We start from the raw sequence: 13,707 nt of genomic DNA, 5'->3' as shown, positions 1-13,707 counted from the left end.
GGGCTTTGTGAGAGGTCAACCAATTCCTGGCCTCATGTATTTATGTCCGTGGCTAGAGTATTCTTTGTCTCCCATCCAGCTTCTTATTGCAAAGGCCTGGAGTTAAGATAGATGACTTCGTAAGGCATAAGTAACCACCCTTAGGAGAAAAACAGGCAGCTGATAAATTAAGTGAATATGGGAGGTGAACGACCACCATCTATTAACCAACTTGTATCCAAAAGTAAAGGCAAGTAGAAAAGCTTTTCAGTATTTACAATGACAGGTGTCAAGTTTACTGACCTCAGCCGGTGATAAGCTGGAAAGAGTACAAACTTTGGACGTGTACCTGCCTTAGGACCTCGGCTTCGACATTTACAAGCTATGCTACCTGGGGCAAATTATTTATTCTCCTGGAGACTCAATTTCCTTGTGAAAAATTTTAAAAATGGCTAAGATTTGTTGATGTTTATTACCCACTAAGAGCTGCGCTTTGTAATTTACAGATGATATCACATTCAGTTCCCACAAAGTCCAGATAAACTTGTGATTCGTATAACCCATTTTTCAAATGAGGAGACAAAGAGCTAGAAAGATTAGGCAACTTACCTAAGGTCTTATAAATTGTAAATTTTAGAATCTGTAAGGGAATCTGTAAGCCAGGTCTGTCTGGCTCTGAAAACTGCTTTTAAAACTGCACTATACTGCTTCATTTGTAAAACTGGTAAAAATAAGATCAACCTTGAAGGGGTTTAAAATAATGAGATGATACTTGTAAAGTTTCCAGAGTAGAGTCTAGCCCAAGAGTATATGCTCAGTAAAGGTAATTATTATTATATTATCCAGAAACATCGTAAGAAAAGTGGCACATAAAATGTAAGAAAATGATGATTGCTGTTTAATAAGCCTAATACGTGCCAAGTTTTCAGTGAAGTGAATATATGCACCATCGCAATTACTGTTCATAAAACTCTATTATTTAGATTTAATATTTTAAAAAATTCGGGGCACGAACACGTGTCCCCTGCATCGGCAGGCGGACTCTCAACCACTGTGCCACCAGGGAAGCCCTATCTTCCTTTCATAAATGAAAAAATTTTGGCTCAGGGAGATCAAGTGTTTTGTACAAAATCACATCACATAGTAGCGAGAACCAGAACCAGGGATGCTGATTCCAAAATTAGTTTTTGTTGTTTGTTTTTAGTTTTAATCCGTTTGTTACGTGGCCTTCCTAAAGAAAAGAAGCTTCTGGATTTTGGAGGAGGTATGTACGAATTTGTGTTAGAGGGCTCATTTTAGGTGGACAGTCTTAGTAACAGCAGACAAAGAACAAAAAACAGAATTTCAGAGATCAGAAAGCTGAGCAGGAAAGGAAATATTTTAAACCAGAAAGTGGTGAATTAATTCACCTGGGGGAAAAAATAACCCCAAACATCTATTCGATGAACAATAAAAGCTTGGAAAGCAGCATAGTGAATCTCATTAGAAAGATTGATTTTGGCTTCCTCCTGTTCTGTTCATCGCACCTGAATGATCACTACACTCTAATCTATAACGGGTAAAATTCCTAAATCAGAGGGACTGAGATCTCCCCTTTGTAAACCCTGAATTAATTCTGTAAGACATTTCAGTGCCATGCAAAGTTATTGATGGCATAGCTAATTCTCTTTGGTCTTTCCACCAACCATAGCGTTTTCGTTCCTTCTGGAGATAAAGGCCATTATAAAACATTCAAAACCCTATAATGTTTCACTTGGAGTTTGACTTGAGGGCTATTGCCTCACAACTTACCTTATGTAACACTCTGATGTGTCCTTACATCTTTCCTAGTCCTTGCACACCTCAGCCTGTCCTTCTTGGAGTGGTTCCTGAAATGCCCCCACCTGCCCCTGCTTCTGTGCGGTCACTGGAAGTTTTCTCTGCTACCTGCTGTCTGTGGCAACGCCCGCGACATAATTGTAACAATGTCCAAGGTCAGCTTTCCCTGCCGTAAGGGCAACCCGCAGTGCTGCTTTGCTCTCTGCTCTGTCCTCTGGATAGCTTTATTTAGGCTGCAACCCATGAAATTGCCAACAACTGGGCCTAACCCACGAAAATGACAGTTTCTCATGGTGTAACCAAATTCCTGTTTATAATAGATGCTTTATGCATATTTTATGGATGTTGAAATATCTGTAGTAAGTCTTTTAAAATTAAAGCCCCCCTGATTCCAGTCCTACTTCCTATTTCTTATAGGATGGCAGGGGTTGGGATGGGTCACACTTCAGAGGACAATACTCCTCCTTGTAAAGCACCTTCCAGAGTCATTTCCAGTTCCTGTAACTAAACAACTGAGGGTAAGGGATCTGGGAAGTCCCAGGGCTATCAGTCAACTTGAGCTGATCCTGAAGCCAGTACAGGCGCCTCATTAAACACAAAACCATTAAGTGACGGTAGGTTAAACTTTCAAGGACTATGTACTAACTGGAATAGTAAATAAAGGATCGCACGTCTTTCTGTTCTTCAGTATGTTGGAAAGAAAAAGAAATTGCTAATTATTGACTCTTCCCCGCCCCACCAAATTTCACTGATCCGTAGAAACTTGAGCAGTACCCACGTTGACTCATTTGCTGTAGCCAGTCTCTACAAAACACACTCCATAATAAGGCTTCAAGCAAAGAAAAACAAAATCCCCAATTAGAAATTATTGAAGGTCACAACCAGGTTACAGGTACATGAGACACAGAAACCTAAATCAAGGGGGGTCTGGGACTTCAATGAATCCTGGGTATTGCAAAGCTAGGGCTGCCAGATGATTTCTGGGGAAAAAAAGGAAGAAACTTAATCTCCAAAGTATCTGGATATTCAGAAAACAAACTTGTCAAAGTCAAGTAAATTAAAACCAGAAAGTTTTACGTACTTATAAAAAGATATTATCAAATGAGGCAAGAGTTCTAGAGAAATAAACTGTCCATCAACTACACCATGTGCTATAAAGTAGACACCTTACAAAGAAAGAACTACTTCATCATACTTCCATGGCGCAGCGGCCCCAATCTTCCACATCTTGACATTTCTCAGGTGAGTTGAGAGCATCGTTGTTTAACTTTAATTTTTATTTTTTTAACCTGTACAATGGAATATTATTTAATAATAAAAAAAGAGTGAAATACAGAGATACATGCTGCAAGAGGGATAAATCTTAGCAAGGTTATGCTTACTAAAGGAAAGAAGCCAGAAATAAAATGTCACATAGTGTATGAGTCTACTTATCTGAAATGTCCAGAATGGGTAAATTCATTGAGAAAGAAAGTAAATTTAGTGGTTGTTAAGGAAATTAGCTGAGGTTAGAGAGAAAATGCTAACGGATATGGAGTTTCATCTTAAGAGTGATGAAAATGTCCCAGAATTAGGTAGTGGTGATGTTTTTAAACCTTTGTGAATATACTAAAAACCGTTGAATTTTACACTTAAAAATATATATATATATATTCTTTTTCAGATTCTTTCCCCTTATAGGTTTTTACAAAACATTGAGTATAGTTCCCTGTGCTATACAGTAGGTTCTTGTTGGTTACCTATTTTATATATAGTAATGTGTATATTTTAATCTTTTTATTTGACTTTTAAATATAAATGATTATGTTGGTAATTATGACTATTATAGTTCCATCCAGGAAAAAAAAAATCAATACATATTGTCCTTTCTCTTTTATGTAAAATGCCCCCAATAGTAACATGAAACTTGAGTGCTGTATTTATTTGTTCCTCTCTTTGTTGTCATCCGGCATTTTCTCCCCCTTCTCAACGAACACAAATTCCCTCTGGGGAATCACCATCCCGCAGCCTGTGCAGTCAGGGGTGGCAGTGGGTCCAGGTGCCCTTCTCCCATTCCTGGAGCTGAAGTGTCCGTGTCCCTTCTCTCCCCACCGTGAACAGCTAGAGAGAAGCAGTCGGTTGGCCACCTGGACCATTTCCCAAGACTTTAACTTGGGAAATATTTGAAAGAGTGGTTCAGGAGTGAAAGAAAGTTGTGCTGGTCTCACCACCTTGGGTGTCTTTTAGGTGCTTTTGCTGTGAGATGCTGGCTGTGGCTCCTGCATCCTAGTTTCCCTGGGTGGATGCCTGTTCTTCAGCCTCTCATATATTTTGTGAAGCTCCAACATGCTTATAATAAGTGGCCTTTGTTTAAGTTAATCGGAGTCAGTTGCTGTTACTCATAACCAAGGAGCCCTAACTGAAACACAGCTTTATGCTACTCGCACAAGGTAGGAGGATGATTTCATAAAGCAAATGTTATCATTGAAGGAATAACTGTGTGTCCTTGGGTAGGTCTCATAATGTTTCTAAACTTCATTTTAGAAATTATGCTAAAATGGCCATAAGAGTACTTCCTTTGTCTAGAGCTGTTATAAAAGCTAAATGGATACATGTGTACCAGAGTATTGTAGGCTCTACCTTTCTGTCAATAGCTCCGCATCATCCTACCATGGGAGAGCTGACCATCTCTTAAGCTTTCCCCTACAGCACGGGGCTCTGGGAAGCTGCTGACGGCAATCGGTTATTCACTTATTCAATCCACAGACGTTCATTGAGAGTCTCTTGTGTGCTGGTAACTGTTCTAGGCAATTAACTGTGAGACAAAGAGAAGAGACAGAGGTTTGTCATCAAGAGGTCAAATCCAAAGAGAGGAGACAGAAACATAAGCAGAAGACTGCAGTTCCCTGTGACTTGCACCAGCTGAAGGTACCCAGTGTGGACACTGGCTGCGTCAAGAAAGAAGCAACCATTTATTTGGCTTACGGGAGTCAAGCAGCCCCTGTACTTGCCCTCGGAAGAAGACTAGATTTTCACCAGACGGACAGAGGAATGGTGTCCTAGGCAGAGAGCACTGCATGGCACGCTGCTGTCCGGGCTGCATGGCGATTGACACGGCAGAGGTGTGACATGCATGTCCATGGGCAGGACATGCGGATGCCAGGGCTCTTTGACACTCCAGATGGTACGTGGACCCAGGACTCTGTGGATGAGGGGGCAAGGCATCCTGAATAAACACAAGAGGGGTGAGTCCTCCCACGGCTCTGCCCCACTCTGCCCCCACTCCTTGCTGCTCTGTCACTTTGGAAGTATTCAGTTACCATGAACACCTCCAAGGGGAATGTGCGTGTCCCATCCAACATCTACGTCCAGTGACCCACCTACCGCAAAGGGATTAGGCTCGCTCATGGAAGCTGCTCAGATCGCTTGTCTCGAAGGAAGAGACAGTTGTACTCACCATTTTGCTCTCAGCAAGGATTGTTTTCATGCTGAGAATTCAATAAAACCAAATTCCACTGTAATAGCCTAAGGAAATCAACAAACAAGCCTGAGAAGAGAAGCGGTTGGGAAACACAAGGCAGGGGAGGCAGGGCATCTCTGGAGATGGAAAAGAGGAAGCATGACAGCAGAGCGATAATGGCTCCCTTGTCTTCATGTTTTGATTTGCTTTCCTTTCCATTCTTATTTATTTTCTTTGGTTATTTCTCTTTCCCAAGTCCTCCTCCCCTCCCCCCGCCAGGGGCCAAGTTATTAGGAAAAGAAGAGTCCCAGGCACAAAGATGCCGCTTCCTTCTCCTGGGTTACGAATTGTGAGGGAGGATGCTGCCCGTCTCCAGGAGGACCTGCCTCTCCTGGAAGGAGCTGGCTCTTACCTAAGTCACAGTCTAGACCAGAGCTTCCCAAACTTGTTAGCTTTATGGATCCCTCAGTGTCTCAGTAACTTTTTCATGGAATTTCTAGGCTCAAAAATAGATCTAAAAAAATTAAACATACTTTTACCTTATGACCCAGCAATCATACTCCTAGGTATTTACCCCAAAGAGTCAAAAACTAATGAGACAACTTGCACACAGACGTTTATAGCAGCTTTATTCATAATGGCTCAGAGTTGGAAGCAACCAAAATGTCCTTCAGTCAGTGAATGGATAAACTGTGGTCCATCCAGACAATGAGTACTTCAGCAATAAAAGGAAATGAGCCATCAAGCCATGAAAAGATGTAGAGGAACCTAAAGTGCATATGACAAAATGAAAGAAGCCAGTCTGAAGAGGCTCCATACTGCAGGATTCCAACTCTATGACATCCTGGAAAAGGTTAACTATGGAGACAGTAAAAAGGTCAGAGGTTGCCAGGGGTGGGCGTTTGTGGGGGAAGAGGGATGAACAGGTGGAGCACAGAGGGTTTTTAAGGCATTGAAACTATTCTGTATGATATTATAATGATGGATACGTGTTATTATATTCGTTCAAACCCATAGAAAGTGTAACGCCAAGAGTGCGCTGAAAGGTAAACTACGGACGTTGTGTGGTTACGATGTGCCGCTGCAGGTTCAGCCTCAGTGAAAGATGAACCCTTCTGGTGAATGATGTTGATGATGGGGGAGGTTGTGTGTATGGAGGGACAGGGGCTATATGGGAAATCTCTGTGCCTTCCTCTCAATTTTGTTGTAAATCTAAAACTGCTCTGAAAAAGAAAAGGTCTGAAAAAAAATCTAACGCTTCTGTTTTTTTCCATAAAGTTCAAATAAATTAATTTTTACAACTTACCAATTTATCAGCCACTGGAAAAAAAAACAAGTTGAAAAATAATATATTTCATTCTGAAATAACAGCAATTACTTACAAATGGAATACGTATGTCTATTGGGCACTGCTACCGCACAATTTCTCGAATGTTGGAATCAGATTAGACGCCATCACCCTCATTTTTTATTCCATATTGATTTAGTATGGTGCTTGCTGTTTATCAGAGCAACTTTCAAAAACCCACTTTGGCAAAGATATAATGTCACCAGACGTGATATCCTTTTAAGTTTTGCTCACTCTTTGTTTTAATATGGGGGTCAGCAAATTACAGCTTATGGACCATATCCCAGTCACCACTGTTTTTATATGGTCTATGAGCTAAGAATGGATTTTATATTATTAAATGGTTGAAAAAAAAGAAGAATATTATGTGACACATGAAAATTATATGAACTTCTAATTTCAGCATCCTTGCATAATGTTTTTTTTTTTTTTTTTTCGGTACGCGGGCCTCTCGCTGCTGTGGCCTCTCCCGTTGCGGAGCACAGGCTCAGCGGCCATGGCTCACGGGCCCAGCCACTCCGCGGCATGTGGGATCCTCCCGGACCGGGGCACGAACCCGTGTCCCCTGCATCGGCAGGCGGACTCTCAACCACTGCACCACCAGGGAAGCCCCTTGCATAACGTTTTATTGCAACATAACCATGGTCATTCATCTATGTTTGTCTATGGTTGCTTTTGGGTGCCAAGAGCAGAGTCTGGATATGTGGACCTCTCATTAGCTCATGCTAAGCATACTACACATCACAGTGAACTCAGTTATAACCTCAGCATTTCAACCATGCCACGACATCTTATTTATTTTTTTTATTACCCAATGCATATACTTCATCTCAAAAAAAACAATGAAGGCAGAAGTGGACTTTGAATGTCACACTTTCAAGCCACAGTAGAATGCCAATTACTTTATTGATTTAGATGGTGAAGAATTCTATTTATTACAGAATGGCACTATAGATGAGCTAAGAAATATACTGTGTGCCATTGTTATCAGACGAAGCAATCATCACCATGTTCCTAACTCACAGGAAAGCAAAGGTCTAAAAAATTAGAAAACTTAAAACTATATCTCATCACAGCAGAATTTCTTTGCAAAGATCAACACTGTAAGCGAGGGTTCAGGAAAAGTAAGTTTCTGAGTGGCTCATTTATTAGCTAAGCAAGGAAAGCTGTTTACCGATGGTGAGCGAATGGCATCACATTTTACTGGCAGTCAAAGGAATGTGTCCAGAGGAAAAAAACTTTTTTAAGACTATTAGCCTTTTAACAAGAATAATTGCACGAAGTGTTGAGGAATTTGGTAGCAACACCAATAGTCAAAAAACAAAGCAAATGATTTTAAGTAGCTTTCCTTGCCTCTTGGTGAGTTGACAAATGTTACCTATACTACTCAGTTGTTGTTTTCTGAGGAATCAACTCTGAGTTTCGAGTGAGAAAGAATTAGCCTCTGAATAGTCTTTGTGTTATGACTTCTTGTGTGTGTGTGTGTGATGACTTCTAATGAGAACACATTAAAAGAAATTGAGACAACACTAAGTACAACCTGAAGGGGAATCTATTAAGACGTGTTACAACTGAGGTTGGTAAAATATGTATGGAGCAGAAGTCGTAGTTGGAAAAACTTACAAGCTTGTGAAAATGTGAAGTGTTTAAAGCCTATGATTATTTAGTTTATTATTCTTCAGCAAGTACTATGCAGAAAATATTTGAATATATCATATCATATGTTATTGAACCAGTAGTATCAGTGATAAATTTCATTTGCTTTCATAGGCTTAACCATTGTCAGTTCTGTAAAATGTTGTTAGAAATTAAAGCAGAATATCCTGACTTGTGCTGCCTTATAACGGTTTGATGGCTCAGCAGTGGTTAAGTTTTATTGTGATTTTATAGCTTAGGGTAAAAATTGAAATCTTTTTGAGTAAGAAGATCTATTCTCGACCACTACTGTGGAACACTGAATGGCTTTGAATATTAGTTTTTGCTGCAGACCTGATGACATTTTAAAATGAATTTAGTCTAAAATTACAAGGCAGAATGGGGCTTATATGCAAACCTTACATTGCTGTAAAGTAATTTTGACAACAACTAATATTTGAGTCACAAATACCATCAACCCACTTACAACACTTGCAGAGTTGTCAAAAGTTAAAGCAAGAAGTAAGATCTCTAGTCTACACAATTTTGTAGTGGATATAACTTTTAGGCTCAAACTATACAGATCTTTTTCAACTTATGATGGGGTTACTCATTAAATATTGTTAAGCTGAAATGCATTTAATATAGCTAACCTACCTAACATCATAGCTTAGCCTAGCCTAACTTACACGTTAGCAGAACACTTATATTAGCCCAAAGTTGGGCATCTAACACAAAGCCTATTTTCTAATAAAATGTTGAATATCTCGTGTAATTTATTGAACATTATACTGAGAGTGAAAAACAGAATGGTTGTCGGGGTACTGAATGGTGTATGTGTATGGGCTGATTACCCTCATGATCTCATGGCTGATGGGAGCTGTGCTCACTGCCACTGCCTGGAATCATGAGAGAGGATCACTAGCCCAGGAAAGATCAAAATCAGAACTTCTAAGTATGGTTTCTGCTGAATGTACATACCTTTCTTACAATTGTAAAGGAGAAAAATCGTAAGTCAATCATTGTAAGTTGGGGACTGTCGGCAATTCCAGCAGCGTTTTTTGAACCCCGATGAAAGAGCAAAGGAAATTTCCATATTTCAAAATCCATTTAACTATGCAATTAAGGAACTTCCACCTAAACTTTAACTGGGAGCGATTCATCTGTAAGGTAGTAACATGCTAAAGCTATCGGGAGAAGAATCTAACAGAATTCTAAAAAAATGATTTCAAGTGATATATATCCTCAATTAAAATTACATGTTCATGGATTTATATCAGTACTTAGTAGTTCCCATCTGTGTGAAAAGGCATTTTTTTGTTTTCTTCCAGTCCTTAAAATTATTTTATTTTATTTTTTATTAAGGTATAATTGACATTTAACATTATATTAGTTACAGGTGTACAACATAATGATTTGATAAAAGTATATATTGCAAAATACTACCAGAATCAGTCCAGTTAACATCCATCAACACACATAGTTACAAATTTTTTTTTCTTGTGATGAGAACTTTTAAGATCTGCTCTCTTAGCAACTTTCAAATATACAATATGGTAATATTAACTATAGTCACCACGCTGTACATTACATCCCCAGGACTTACTTATTTTATAACTGGAAGTTTGTACCTTTTTCCTTTTTTTTTTTGCGGTACGTGGGCCTCTCACCATTATGGCCCCTCCCGCTGCGGAGCACAGGCTCCGGACGCGCAGGCTCAGCGGCCATGGCTCACGGGCCCAGCCGCTCCGCGGCATGCGGGATCTTCCCAGACCGGGGCACGAACTTGCGTCCCCTGCATCGGCAGGCGGACTCTCAACCACTGCGCCACCAGGGAAGCCCGGAAGTTTGTACCTTTTGACCACCTTCATCCATTTGGTCCACTCCCCATGTCCTGCCTCTGGCCACCACCAATCTCTTCTCTGTATGCATGAGTTCAGGGTTTTTTCCTTTTTATTCCACATATAAATGAGATCATATGGTATTTGTCTTTCTCTGTCTGACTTATTTCACTTAACATAATGTGCTCAAAGCCCATGCATGTTGTTGCTAATGGCAGGGTTTACTTCTTTTTTATGGCTGAATAATATTTCATATATATGTGTGTGTATATATATATGTGCTACGTTTCTTTTCCTTTATCTATTCGTCCATCAGTGAGCACTCAGGTTGTTTCCATGTCTTGGCTATTGCAAATAATGCTTCAGTAAACATGAGGTGCAGATATCTTTTTGAGTTGGTGTTTTCATTTCCCTTGGATAAATACCCAGAAGTGGAATTTCTGGGTAATATGGTAGTTATTTTTTAAATTTTTTTGAGGAAACTCCATACTATTTTCCATAGTGGCTGCACCAATTTACATCCCCACCAACACACAAGGATTTCCTTTTCTCCACACCTTCCCATCCTCCCAACACATGTTATTTTTCTGTGAAAAGACATTTTCAAAGATCAGATTAATGAAATCTCACTACAGATCAACACTAACATTTATAATAAAGTTTTATGATAGGGAATACTAACTTTGATTCCTAATTAAGTGAACTGTTATGCATTCTTCAAAAAAGGATTATTATATTTTAAATTTCATCAACGAAAAATTTGTAGGAAGTTTTTTACTTCTTATTATATAATACCCACAAAATATCTTTGGTTTTGCTTTTTGGCTTGAAAAATCTACTATTTCCTATCTGGCCCTTTACAGAAGTTTGCCAACTCTCGTTTTAATGCATGAAGAGTATGAGAGAATGAGCCATAAGTTTTTGGTTTATTTTTCTCACAGTGGAAAACTACATTATGAGGTTAATCACTTGACCATGAGTTAGTCATCGCTAGGACACTCACAAACATTCATATCAGAGCTGGCCAGCCAGGTTAGGAAAAAGTGTGTTCTGAATCGGAAGTCAGGCAGAGGGTGGGCAAACAGGAAGTTAGCAGGAGGACAGGACAGTAACTGGACAACAGAGATCAGAGATCCAACTAGCAGGGACCAGGCTACAGTGAACCAGAGACCCTAGCACAGAAATGGGGTTTGGAGTTGGGCCAACAGTTTGCTTCATGACAGGAGCTAAACAGGGTTTGTAGTTGGAAGTTAGCTGGGATCACTAGCTTCATGGGGAGAAAACAGGTGGAAATTAAGGGGTGGTAGAAGCGAGAAGAAGCTGTGGGTAGATGCCCTGATGCTGGAGGAGAAGGAGATGGACAACATGTATGTATCCAGTGTGGACAAGCCAAACTCTTGCCCTGGCCTACAGAGAGGTGGCCTAACAAGAGACCTGAGTCTAGTTATACATGTAATTTAGTGCAAAAACCAGAAAGTCTGTCTCTGTCTCTTCCTCTTTCTATATATCTTTTTTGGGTGGGAGGTCCTAATTTTTGTAGGATAAGTAGAAAATTTGGACCAAGTTTTTGAAAACTAGTGTCTTTCTATCATATCTTATTCTATGTCATTCACTTCATAATCTAGCAAGTACGTTTTGACCATATTTGCTGAGCTCAGCTCACTCTTGTTATCCTGGGTCAGTCTTTGGAAGCCACAGTCTGTCATGGAGACCATATCCTGGGATGAGAGAAAGAGCTATGCTATGGTCTAAATGTTTATGTTCCCCCCAAATTCATGTTGAACCCTTACCCTCAAGGTGATAGTATTAGGAGGTGGGGTCTTTGGGAGGAGGTTAGGTCATGAGGGTGGAGCCCTCAGAATGGGATTAGTGCCCATATAAAAATGGCTTGGGAAAGCTCCCTTGCCCCTTCCACCATGTGAGGACACAGGGAGAATCACCATCTACAAACCAGAAAGCTCTCACCAGACACGGGATCTGCCAGCACAATGATCCTGGCTTCCCAGCCTCCAGAACAGCTGAAGATTAGGTTGTTAGAGGGTGTGTTACCCAGGCACACGCTCTGTTATGCTGAGACTCAGACCATAGTTGCCCAGGATTCTTGACTTACCAATCTCTCTTATTATAGGAAAAGGCAATAAAAACAACAGCAGCAACAACCCACCCACAAGCATCATTCATCTCTCACATCAAAAGAGCTAAGAGGGAACCATGGGAATTTCCTGGCTGTCCAGTGGTTAGGGCTCCACGCTTTCACTGCCGAGGGCGTGAGTTTGATCCCTAAGATGCCACAGGGTGCAACCAAAACAACAAAAGAAAAAACAAAAAAGAAGAAGGAATCATTTGTAGCTCCTGGTTTTCTTGAGGAGAAAATAGAAGTACGCACACTTCTTCAAATAAATTCAGTGAATTTATCTTTTTAGAGACACCCAAGGTTTCCAACCAATTGTCTCATAGTCTTCCCCAGTGAATCACTTTTCTAATGTCTAGCTATCATTTAGGAATGGGCCAACCTCTCTGAGGGGAACTTGGCAACACGTAACCAAAACATTAAAACGTGCATGTCAGGGAATGCCCTTCTAGTCGCTAGGTGGGATGCTGCCTGACACATGAATAACCTATTAAAGCTCCCTCTCCCAAAAGGAGTGTGTGTCATTTCACAGATTAGTTTTTAGTTGTAAACGGGAAAAGGTACCTTTACAATTGGAAGAATAACCTGGCAGACAACACCTTAACCAAACAATCAAAAATTGAGCGTCAACCATACAGGAACAAGTTGACATCACGTGATTCCTGATGTGTGTCTTGAAGGACACAACATCACCTATTAAGTATTGGTGCCAAAAAAGGTTTAACCTGAAGCAAATTATAAACAATCAAACAAACCTAAATTGAGGGGACTTTTGAAAAACGATTGATCTGAAAAAGATCAATTTCATGAAAAAAATCGGGGGTAACTGCTCTAGGTTAAAGGAGTGACAGGTGCAATGAGGGATCTTTGTTTTGTGGATAGAAAAAACATAAAGGATATTTTTGGAACGACTGAGGAAGTTTGCACGTGGTGGGCAAGTTAGATAATGGTGTGGTATCAGCGTTAAATTTCCTGAGCTTCGTAATTTATTGTTGTTATGGAGGATATCTTTGTTCTCGAGGAAAAAATACTAAAGTGTATTAGGTGTGAAATGTTGAGGGGGGGGAGAGACAGAGAGAGAGAGAGAGAGAGAGAGAGAAAGAGAGAGAAGTACAGGTAAATGGAGAGAAATGTTAACAGTTGGTGAGTCTAGATGAATGGTGTAAGGATTCTTGTGCTGTTCTTACAACTTTTCTGTAGGTTGGTCATTTTTCTAAATAAAGCATTGAAAATGAGGCATATTTCAGTAATTCTACTTCTATGAATTTATCCTAAGGAAATAATTGTAAAGTTGTATAAAGATATATGTGTGAGTACATTTATCATAGCCTTACTTATAAAGGTGGAACACTTTTAAATAATTAAAAATTTTATCAGTAGAGGATTGGTTAAGTAAATTATGGTACTATTTTTCTAAATATATGGAAGAGAATAGTATGCATCCATTTAAATTATTTTAAAGGGCACTGTTTCTTGACATGGAAAAATAGTAATAATATATTGCTAAGTAAAGAAA

The sequence above is a fragment of the Neophocaena asiaeorientalis genome, unplaced genomic scaffold, assembly GCF_003031525.2.
Source record: "Neophocaena asiaeorientalis asiaeorientalis breed wild unplaced genomic scaffold, Neophocaena_asiaeorientalis_V1.1 scaffold16, whole genome shotgun sequence".
Taxonomy (NCBI): Eukaryota; Metazoa; Chordata; class Mammalia; order Artiodactyla; family Phocoenidae; genus Neophocaena; species Neophocaena asiaeorientalis.
The sequence above is the reverse complement of the archived record's forward strand: the minus strand, read 5'-3'. Positions refer to the sequence as shown.